The sequence below is a fragment of the Anoplophora glabripennis genome, unplaced genomic scaffold, assembly GCF_000390285.2.
Source record: "Anoplophora glabripennis isolate ALB-LARVAE unplaced genomic scaffold, Agla_2.0 scaffold397, whole genome shotgun sequence".
In the NCBI taxonomy this organism is placed as follows: Eukaryota; Metazoa; Arthropoda; class Insecta; order Coleoptera; family Cerambycidae; genus Anoplophora; species Anoplophora glabripennis.
The window spans coordinates 177,819-190,552 of NW_019416531.1; positions in this window are offsets into that span (position 1 = coordinate 177,819).

Sequence of the window (12,734 nt, forward strand, 5' to 3'; positions counted from 1 at the left end):
AGTATCAAACCTAAGCGAGTTATGACGAAAATAAAATTGGTCCGTATTTTCTTCGGCGACAAAAAATGTGAAAATCACCCCCTAATTACCACCCCAATTGAAAATAATCGTTACCACTTTACAGTTTACTTTATTTATGTACTTGTAATATGCTCTAGAAGTTTGATCGGTTTAAAGTGCTTATTTTGAAAAAAGTTGAGCTTAAAGTGAAAAGAGAATTTTTGTATTCTTGGAAAAAAATGTCTTTTCTTCAAACTAATTCAAAAACTATTAATGATACGCAAAATTTTGTAGAGTACAAAATTGTAGGTTTTGCTTTATTGAAAATTTAGTTTTTTTTTCTGTAGGATAAAAATTAAGTAAGATATGGTTTAAAGTTTGCATATATTCGTAAATAGCAACTTGTTCAAACCCTTTCAGCTTAAACCTTTACAAAAATAAGGGCTGAAAGAAAATTTAACTTATTTATCTTATAGCCCTTGAAGAAATCTACAAAATGGTTTTTTGAAGGGCTTGATGGCATAAAAACTAAACGAGGTAAAAAACCAGTCACATATTTTTGCAGATGTTAGAACACGTATATTGAAGCATTGATGAATACACATTACAGCAATATTTTAGCAATAGATATCGGAATTTTAGGAATAGAATAGAAAAGGAAGACGAGAGTGGAGAGGATTTTTGATTATTTATATGTTAATTGCAATACAAAAAATTTTGTTATAAAAATAAAAAAATTAAAATCCATATAAAAATAAAATTCTTATTTTCCCCGTTTTTGATGCAAATTTTAATCAGTAGGTTTTTTAAGGTTTGATAAAATAAATACATTACATTTTAAATAATAAAAATATTGTATTATATTTTGAACTAGAAAACTATTTTTTAACTATAAATGTTCGATTTTTTTTACAAGGGGTGGTTTATATAAGGGTTAAAACTTATAAATAAATAATAAAAAATTAAAACAGTAAAGAAATCTTAATTTAATATCACTATATGAATAAATTATTCCAAGTTGCGGAATAATTTTTTTTCAACATTATTTTTTAATGATAGGGAGTGGTTTTTAGGAATTGACAATTTTCAATTCATCATAATTACTTATTTAAAGATGATATTACACGCTTGAATCTATAATTCTACAATCGAATAGGGGTAGTTGTCACCCCTAAAAAATAAAAAGCAACCCCTGGCACAGGGTCAATTTTGAAGTAGAGGGTAAGTAGAACCTAAATCCAAATGTTGGTGCAAATCGATGCTGTTTGGGAAAATTATATAGTAACGCCGTATTTTACCTTCAATGACTGGAGTATAAGAATGCTTTGTAATTAAAATTTTTAAAAACTACTTCAAACTAAATTTTGACAGTACAATCATGTTTCTGTGTTACTTGAACATGTGTGGTAAATACCGTTACTTTATCACTTGGCTAAAGAAAAAATAAACCAAGGAGTTCATAAAACCCCAAACCCACAAAAGGGTTGAATATGGTTGCTCTATAGAAGTGTCATCAGGAATAGTATGATAAATAGACACGTACTACCTACAATCAGTAGAGCTTGGGACTTGGTCGGATGATCATAGCCGTCGCGTCGGCCTTTCACTAGAGCGCACCGTATAAAACCGGTAATAACGGCAGTTATTGGCTTCGCGTTTGCTTCATGTATATGTGTTTTAATATTCTAATAACGCTGAACATGCCAAGGGGTAAAAAACGACTTTTCGCTGATAAAGTACGCAAATTTATTTATTTTTATTTATATCTACCTGTTTATTTATTTGTTTACTACTAACACGCCTATGACTAGCCGACGAACATCCCGAGCTTTAATAATCGGTATGTTTATGTTCTTATCCGATTTAAAAGCTTGTCGCGTAATTTCCTTAATTTACCCCTTAAAATAAATCCTCGCTACAAGCTTTTAAATCGCATAAGAACATGAAACATACTGATTATAAATAGTAGGTATGTGTCTATTTACCATACTTTGTTGATAACATTTCTATAGAGTATATTCAACCCTTTTTTGGGTTTGGGGTTTACACAACATTATGGGTTTTATGAACTTGGTTTATTTTTTCTTTTAATGCATTTTAATCAAAGCTTGTTTTTAAAACATCTTTTTTACTTTGAATTTATTTTTCAAATAAAGATGATTTATATTTTCTAGAGTCCTATTTCACTATTTGGGATAGCAGATGTTAAGTAGTTTTGTTGTGTATTTTCGTACCTACCTGTTAATATTTCAAAAAGCCGCGATTAAGCGACTTTAAATAATTGTAAAGTCATTCTATTTTTATGTCCAAACGTATCACTTACTGCCTCGGCATTGCCTTTCATACTAAGAAATGTTTTAAATTAAATTGAAATCGCCGCTATAAATGTTTATAGGTATGCAGAAAAATTTCTGTGAAACACTGAAAACTTGAAAGTTGTACACGTAGATATCTTAACTCTGTTCTGTAAAACTTCACTAGACACGCAATTGCGGTCTACAGCACTTACTTTAGGATAGTAAATCAGAGAAGGCGCATGTAAGCGATTCCCTTTTATAAAAAAAGTCTGACGATCAGGGTACTTCTGTTCTTTTCATGTTGTTTGTTTGATCAAGATTCAACAAATTCGAAAATTTCACGTCTGTAGAAAAAACAGCTGTAAAGGAATAAATAAATGTGTCTTTAGTACGTAAAAAAATATTCAGTCTGTACAGGAATTGAAAAACTTACTAATTTTGGAAGCATTTATCAAATGAAATAAAAAACCCCGCTTAAAGATATTATTTGAAATTAGGGATACTATTTGAAATCTCCGGACCTCTACAATTTTGGAGGTCCCATTGTTATACCATTGATCTATACATCTACATCTTTAAAAATATTTCATCCCAAATCAAGATATTCAAAATAATATAATAGGCGCCTTTCAAACCAAGTGTTGAAATAGTAATAAGCACATAAATTACATGAGAAATATAATTTTTAGATAATAATAATGAAATTATTTTTCACATTAGTATTCACTGAAGAAAATTGAACAAAGAATTCTTAATAATAAAATGTAAGACCGAATATACATTTTCTTCTTTTGAATTTATTAGAACTTACTGATAAAGTTAATTGTACTAATCTTTCATAGCTGTACCTACTCGTACATATTCATCAAATAATATTTATGACGCAAGGTAAGTGTACATGTTTATCCACTTTTTATCCATTTTTTCTTTTTTTTTTCTTTTAACAATGGAAAATTCAAAAGTAGCTCTAAATTATCATCCTTAAACCAGTCTCAGTATTAACATTACTGATAAGATGATGATGTTCAAAGATGATAACTTAGAGCTCTAGAATTTCAGTTGATTAGTCCACTAATCCTTTAAATATCTTTTAATTTGTTATAATACCCCTTATTTCAGGGTTCTTTATTGATATCCATAGATAAAAATTTAGGATTTGGGCAATTTGGACAAATGTAATAATACCATATGGGTACAAGTACGTTCATTTTAACCTTAAAGCATAGATGATAAAACAGCCATGGCATAAATTTTTAGAGATAAATTTGCAAATTAATTCTCACATTATAGAAAAAATGAAAGAAAAAATTATGAAAAAATCTATTGGAAGTGACATACTAAACTAACTACCTAAAAACTTGTAATTCTTTGTTTATGGCTCATTAACCTCATTATATAGATCTCATAGTTTACTGAACCGCATATTTTCACTATATTTCAAACTTCCGGAGTGAACAAATTTAATAAAATAATTGTGCTATTCTGTATCTGACCATAAGTCAGGTACTGATGTAGCCAATATTTGAACAAATTTGATATTTATTTTATAAGTTTTAAAAGTTATTTTTAAATGTTCGATAGTCTCATTTGTTTTGCTACCGAAAAACGGAACTTCTATATGTTTTGTGATGAAAAATGGTGTTTGTACATGAACTTCAAATAGTGAAAAGATTGGTTAAGTCCCAAAAAAACAAGAAACTCCAAAGAACAAGACCATTTTTTTACAGCAAAATGCATTATTATGATCCAGTATAAAATCTTTCCCCACTCTAATTTTTTAAGGTCAGTAATGTTTTAGCTGCTACGTACTATATCTTGGTACAAAGCATCTACCGATACTTTTTATATGAATTACTTTCATTAATTTTCATTGTAAAAAGTAGTTAGCTTACACCCTGTATAGAACTTCCCCTTTTATCCACGTTTTAAGTAAACTTACCTACTCTCTTACTTATTTCTTCCATATTTGTTTCTTGTTAACATCAATTTCAGAAGGCAATTCAGGCAATTTGTATTATTTTGTTAATTTTTCACATCTATATCAAGGATCATACTTAATTGATTTAGAATAGAACAGAAAGTTAAGAAATTTATCGAATTTTGTGTTTAACCGATAAGCAATATAAAATAATGGAAATTGAAATTAAAATAATTATACTTTTTTCAAAGTTAATCTATATTCTTCAAATTATAACTCTGTAGGTCATAATGCAATTTAAATTTAGCTTGAATTATGTTGTAACGCTAATCGTTTCAAATAAACTGATTATAAACGATTTACGAAGGTTTATAGTTGACATGTTGGTTAGTAAGTCATTAACATTGTAGCTTAGTATCGATGACAGTGACTAGGTTAAATAATTTAATCTTAGACGGTAATTATACAATTCATTATTATCAAAAATTAATTTAGGTAAAGAAAGAGCTTCTTAGTTCCTACTACCTCGATAATTATATTAATTTGGTTTAATTTATTGTTGAAGAAAAATGAGCTCTTTACCGTTACTCTAAATTGGCGAAAACGGAAGTAAGTCGACCTCCCATGCAATTGTGTAAAGCCAAGGCCGATGCTAATTGTTAAAATAATGCTGTTGAAATTAATTAGTTGTAGGTTTTCCTGCAGTTACTGCAATTTTTAATAATTATTTATATTTCTTCTAGTTAAAACTTGCGAAGGTTGAAGACAATATATATGAAATAACTAATTATAAGGTGCAAAAGAATCCAGACCTATATAATAGTTTTTTATGTCGATCTTTAATAATGCTAGTGAAAATAGAGATAATTCTTAAAATCCTCAAACCTCGGTCATGCTCTAAATATACAGCGTGGTAAAAAAGTTCTGCATAAAATTCATATTTTCGTTAAACAATTTTTTTTTTCGAAAAACGGCGAGACCCGTCGATTTTTAATTGATCCAGGGCACCTTGTTATGTGGAAAAATTTTTTTTCGATAATTTACTTACGGCAGCGATGACATAATTTTTTTTTTAATGACAACGCATATTTTTTTCGTTCGAAATTGATGACAGTGATAATAATCTAAACAACGGTGTGAAAATTTCGATGTCTTACATAACAATTTTTTTTAGAAAAAATGCACCTTAAGTTCTTATAAGTGATAATTGTCTACTTACACTATTAATGGCACCGAAAAGGACAAAGTTGACAAAATTACATTTCAAACGAGTAAAATTACACTAATGTTTGTGTAAGTCTAGTGAAATTGTTTGAATTGCCCACCCTGCACCATTTGGCATTGTCCTAAGGGTGTGTAAACGCCGTCTACACTTCGTTCAAACATTCCCGGGTCGATTTGATTTACGTCTACTGGCCGGTGGATCGGGCGACGCGGAACAATCGAGTGGCCTCCGCGTTCGCCTGATTTAACATCTCTAGACTTTTTTTTGTGGGGCTATTTGAAATCGCGTGTGTACACAAACAGATCAGGTGATTTGGAAGAACTTAAAAACCGTATTCGTTTTGAAATAAATCAGGTCGTTTTTTCAATGAAATGGATACTTCAAGCTATAGGAATATAAAAAACAAAATATTTTTGAAAAAAAAAGCTACATTTTTGTTGTCTATCATTTTTTACGTCTTTCATAGTTTCAGAGTTATTATATAAATAAGGCAATTTTTTTTTGAATAATGGAAAATACGTTTTCATCTTTTACCGTACATTATTAAAAAAATACGCATTCTAAACCGGTCTAACTTCAGGATCGTATGAAAAACAGTAAAACAAAACTAATTGTAAAGGGTCTACGATTAATTTTAATTCTGATGGAAATGGTACAGTGTTTACTGCTCATTTTTCCTTAAAAAATATGAGCAACCCATCTGTTTTTTGACGATAACTCCTTCAATTTTACTCCAATTAACTTTTATTAGCGCTCATTTTGAAGGTCTTTTTGAGTACTACAAATAACTTCAGGAGCGTTATACACGTAAAATTAATCCTTTTTTCGTTATTTGACATTGAATACATCGATTCGAGTATTCCCCCAAAACAAGTCCCCTTCCACTAACCATATTTTGCTCTGTATACGACGTACAACACTTTTTTCTTTGTTTATTTATAAGCTACATTTATGTTCATTATACTTTTTTAAATAAAATGCGTAATTTTTGAGTTATTCGCGAAAAATACTTTGAAAAAGTGTTTTTTTTTCACTCAAAATTCCAAGTTTTCAATCAAAATTTGATTCTCTATCGTTTTCCAGCGTTATTTTTTTTAATTTCCACCCCCGAGAAGGGGTGTCAACCCCCAACAGAGTGGAAGCGTATGTCACTAATATTCATTCTTTAACTATCTGCCAAATTTCAAGTCGATCGGTTCAGTTTCAAAGGAGGTGAAAAGCTTCAATGACTGTACTACTAGCATTTAACACTTACATAACGGGATATTCTGCTACTAGAAAAGTTTTCACAATGCCCATTGTTGTCCCGTCATAATGATGGTACAGATCTTGTTCTAACCAAACGTAAATGTTCACATGTTCAACATGGATGTGAACTTACACAGAAAAAAGAACAATGATTAATAACCGATGTACGTAGTTTTGGTTGAGGCACCGACATTACTAATTAGAAGTAGCTGTAGAGGACTTTTAACTAAAGATGTTCTTCTCTTTAGAGGCATTCATTCACTCACAGTGCTGCTCTAATTAGACAATAAAATTTTTGTACGTGCCTTGCAATAGCCCTAACCTGTATTCTTCTGACCTCTGCCTTTGGACCTTCAAGAACGCTCTGCGAACACAAAGACTTTGGAAAGACGATGAAGTTAAAAATTTGGTGCATCCTGGTTAAAGGCTTTCTGACATAGTAAATTAGTAGAAAGGTGTTGGCAAAGTTTGTTATTCCATCTTCAACTGAATTATTCGTATCAAAATGCTATCACTCCTTAAAGTGCCCTCGTATCATGATCACCTCTCAACTGTCAATTTCCTGTGATTATTTTTTAATGATGAGAACGTTCCGCAAAACAGGCAACACAGAATAGGCTGTCGAGCACTTACGGTAAATTACCGTTCAAAGTTGGTTACTTAATCTCAATAATTAATCGTTTTTGGGAGAACCCCGTACCTCAATTATTAAAACATATTTCAAAGTGTATCACTAATGGCTTCGGCGAAGAAAGAGACACGGTGTAAAAGACCGAGTCGTAATCGATAAATATACATTCATTTTTATATTTCTGACTTACAATGAGAAGTTTTGTTCGTTTGGCCAAGGTGTTTGCCGAAGAAAAATGTCTACTGTTTTTCTATTGAATTATAATATGAAAATTAATACGAACAGTATAAGCAATTTAATAACTTCTTCTATATAGGGCGTCCTAGAAAAGAAGGCTAATCCGGTAACCACAGGCTCCTAGGATCTAAAGATGATTTAGATAAACCTACAAAAAACTTGCTTTTAAAGGTACAGGGTGTTAAAATGAAATTTAAAAATCATTTTTGGTTTATAACTTCGTTGATTTTCGAGATACTAGTGTACAGGTAAGTATCGCTATATCATTTTATTTTGATCTCAATAGTCTGTAGTTTATTTTAAAGTTGAATCAAAAATGTTTAAAAATATAAACAATTGTATTAAATATTTTATGTATTATCTTAAATAGACGTAAATTAAATTAACAGGTATTATTTTAAACGTTTAGCTATGCAACACATTATACAAAATTAAATTACCAAATGAGTGGTGTATTCATTTGTTTCGTTGTCTAAGCATTACAACTTTTAAAGGAAGCAAAGTTGTACTAAGCTAACCTGATTACCTAAATTAGCTTATTCATCATAGAAAGCTTATGAAAGTTAAACATTTTATTATGCAAATAATTACTTATACAGAGTGTAATATAACGATGTAGAGTTCGTGTTATTGGTCTTTTAGCAAAATATATTATACTTGATACAAAAAAGTAATTAATTGCAATTAAAAATTAAAAACAAAGAATGGTGGATGCGCCTTTCGATGTGCACTGTGATTATAAAATCACAAATATTTCCTAAACTGTTAATTATACCGAGTTGAACCAAGAGAGTATTATCGTTCGCAAATTATTCGGGGAATTTATTTTTGATACAGACAAATTGCGATCGTCATCTATGCAAAAATTCTGGGTTGTTAACCATTTGGCATAGTCCGTCCCTGGCGTTCTGGGCATAATGAAGTTTCACTTACAACATCAAAGACAAGCTGTACGCATGTGTTATCGATCACCAAATTTGCATCATGCTGAAGTTAATAGTTTAGAGACTGTAAATAAGAATAACTTTTTTATTTTCACTTTTGAGGGCCCGTAACTTGTTAACAAAGCGCGTATGAAAAAAATGTATATGAAGAATTGATATTATTTTGACCTCATCTATCTGTATTCGACTTTTTTGTATCAAGTACCGGGACACCCTGTATACCTAGTTATGGCAGCAGTACCTAGTTATGTAGTATGGGATAATGAGTGCATCTTATGGATCAATATCTATTTTGCAGCAGACAGAAAAATGTATTGCACAAGAGGTTTCAATAGTTTTTTCAGCAACTCAAACTTATTAAATATTCGTTGCTAGTGCAATTGTCGAGTTTTGAAAAATAATTTAACGCCGATATTTTCAGTTTTCTTTATTTATCAATAAAGCTTTCTAATTGACTTTATTTTTAATTGATAGGAACATGTCAATCTATCAATTGTTAACTTGTTTTCCCGACCTTTGGCCTTAATTGAAGATAGCGTTACAAACAAAACTCCCTTAATTAATTCCTTTATTGAATAGGGTCAAATCCGGCACCACGTCCTTAAGTTTTGCGTGTAAGCTCATCAGTGCTGGTGTGGCTCTAATCGACTGCTGACTCGATGGAAAATACTCGTTTGCCCTTATTCTAAAAACACCATGAATACATCACAGTACTAATAATTTATTCACGTTTTTATGATCCTGTTAGGTATTACGGGCGTTATTCATGAAACATACATTTTCTAAATGGATTTTGGCCATTAACAGGGACCGGTGTTTCCATTAGAATTGGAAAAAAAAAGATTCAAAAGCAACATAATCAATATAAGTCGTAGAATAATACGGTGTCTCATTTAATTTACCTTATAAACAGTTTCTGTAGTAATTGAGCAAACAAGTAAATCAATTTATTCATTTTAACTTTATTGCAATCGTTAGGATTGCAATAAAGCGTAACTTACACGGGAAAACGGTAAGTTAATCTCAGTGACATAACTTTTAAACCAATGCTACATTACATTTAAAATTCCTCCTCCTTCTTGTAAATACAGATTTAAAAAACATTGATGAAACTGCTGCAATTGATTTTATTTTTTTTTTGAGGGTAGGCTTCCGGGTATATTTGCAGCCTAGTAGATGATTCTACAACCCTCTTATGCACACAGAAAGACATCCACAGTACAGACTAGCGGAATTTGAACCAACATACTACTACCGCAACTCGAATCGATATCTACATAATCGTTTCAATGTTGTTGACTTAAAATTGTATTAATATATGTAGATTTCCTCTGGACTTAGAATTGAATAGAATTTTAAACAAGAAATCAAGCTACATTATTCTGAAAGTTTGAGGAGCTCAATCCGAATCTGACTTCAGAATTGCTGGATCACATCACCTTTTCAAGATATCCTAACCTAAAGTACGAAAAACTTGGTTTTTCGATATATTTGAGGTTATATCACGAGGTATTTTCCCCACAAAACTCGTTATGACATTTGAAAGTGCTGTTTTTCGTTTGTTTCGTAATTTAGAATTTGACGAATACTACACAAAATCTTTATAAGGAAATAGGGACGTAAATTGTATCATTTAATGAACGTTTCTAGTAGAACGTAACTCAAAAGAACAATAGTTACAAAACATATAAGCTTCAATTCTCAAAGAAATTTTAAAAATTTGCAGGATCTCATCCTTTGGAAAAATAATCCAATTAAGAAAATAAACCGAATTTTTCCACCTTCAAAAATAACTATATTTAAAGTTAATTTCTCTATATAATGACATAAATTTTTAATACTGTGAAAACTAAAAATAAACGAGTTATTATCTCGAAAGGAATTTCGAAAATATACAAAATATTCACCGAGAAAAATTAAATAAAAGGCTAATTAGGATGCCTACCGTTGGAGTAAAGCTTGTTTATTTCCTAACATCCTATATATCGAGAGAAAGAAGGCGCAAATATTTAAACAGTTTTAAATGGTTGGAATTGTAAGAAAATATAATATCGCTACAAAATAATAAAGTAACTGTCAGTAATTTTCCGAAAAAAATTAGTAAATCTTCCAAGAAATTAAGTCATATCCTCTTTCAAAAGCTACAAAATAAATAGTTACTTTATTTTATACATTGTTATTGAGAAATAAGAGTAATTTATCAACTATATATATTTACTTACTAGCTTTTAAAATTTGTTTTGATTTTAGTATCAGGGTCAAAGATATGTTCAAATTAATTATAATCTACATGTATATGGTACTGGAGATTGTTTATAAGAATGACAGGGCATGACAATATAAACATGATATTATTAGAAACTGATCATTTAAAAATATTTTTAAAAGGTTTAAAAATCAAATTCCATTGATTTTATATATAATTCTTCATTTATAATTTTATATTCATTACAGTTTTATTATTTCTATTACTAATATATCTTCTACACAAGTATACAATAAGTCAATAGAATGGTGCTTGCTTGTCAATATTTAATCATTATATTATAACGATCAAGTTATGAAATTTGCAATTACAGAATAATCTGAAATTTGCTTTAAATATTAATTAAAATCATATAAGCCTCCTTTTTATATCTTTCAAATCTTTACAGCAATTTGATCATTTATGTTCAAAAAATTACTAAATTTTTAGGAAACAAAATTGAAAAGTTCCTGTTGTATTTTACAATTCAATTTAGATTATGCCACGCATATAATTAAGGTAGAAGTTGAAAACATGTCTATGAGGAGTCTCTAAAATTCAATCTCTATCCAGAATAATACTCATTTCATAATTAGAATTCTATGTCTCCTGCCGTTCTAACTCCTTGCCAGAAGGCCTTAAGGGAATTGTTAAATTTTCGCAAACGAAATCATAAAGTACCGAAAACCCCTCATTAGAATACAGCTGCTTGAGTTGATGCTTTTTGAAACATAAATTTAAAGGTATATTGTTGGTGACGAACTCCTGTGTCACGGAATAACTCATGCTGTTTTTTCCCAGATATCGTTCAAAGATTGCTAAATTCAATACTTCACGATTTCAATTAATAAAAAATTTTTCATTTGTCCATTTCGAGGCAACAATGTGAAAAAACTTTAGCTAAGAAATACTCAAAAATCATAAATTAAAATTAAAAAAAACAGTCACATCCTCCATTTGCTAACAGCCAATTTTGAATATACACATTTAGAAATAAGCAGCAAAATCAGTGGGAACAATGTTAAAAAACAGTTAAGTATATAACTGCCTTTCAAACCCTGCAATATATCTTGATTATCAGGATCAAAGATATGAGTGCATTTTATGAAATTAAATTGTGTTTGTTTCCCGTCAAAGTTTGTTGACGGAAATTAGCTAAGCGATATTAAGAGCAATTGATATAATGGTGTTGATGTTCCGCGTTAAAGTTTTAAATATATATAATTTTAAATCAATTATCTTGAAAAAGGAGGACAATATTGGGGATACTCAGATGCCAAAAGCCAAAAAAATAATATAAAAAAAGGAAAAGAAGTTGATATAAATAATAGAAGGATACTCTAACAATTATGGTGGTTCGAACTTAAATCCAAATCTCATATTGGTGAAATAATGTAGTCATGAAAAATAAGATTTTAAATAACATATTTTCTCAATGAAATAAATGCTTAAAAGGAATATTTTGTGTATTTGTTCTTACATCAATCTTTGGAAAAAAGGCAATTTAGGGAGTTTATATTTCTTTGAAATAATTCCGTAGATTTTTTAGTCAGAAATAATTTCTTTTTATTTCAAAGTCTATAGTGTTTTATTAATTACAAAATAATAATATTAACCTAACCTCTAAGTTGTTTAGACCTATTACGAATTGTCAACTTTTTTCGTATAAAATGTTACATACAGCACTTAAAAAAATAAAAGTAAAATTTAAATGAAATATTGGAGATTTTTTCAGACAAAAGAATAAAATAAAAGCGTTTCCATGGCAACTTGAGATTTTTTAATTCTATAGTATTAATTTCATTGTTAGATCAATAATTCAGGAAAGTGTGACAAAAAATGCATGGTTCTTGTCACTGCTCTAGCACTCTTAAGAGATATACAATTTCCTGACCATATAATTAACTCATGAAAATTATTTATTTCCTGGAATACTGGTAAAAAACACTTACTTTATAAAACTATTTTTCATTAAAAAATTATTTACTA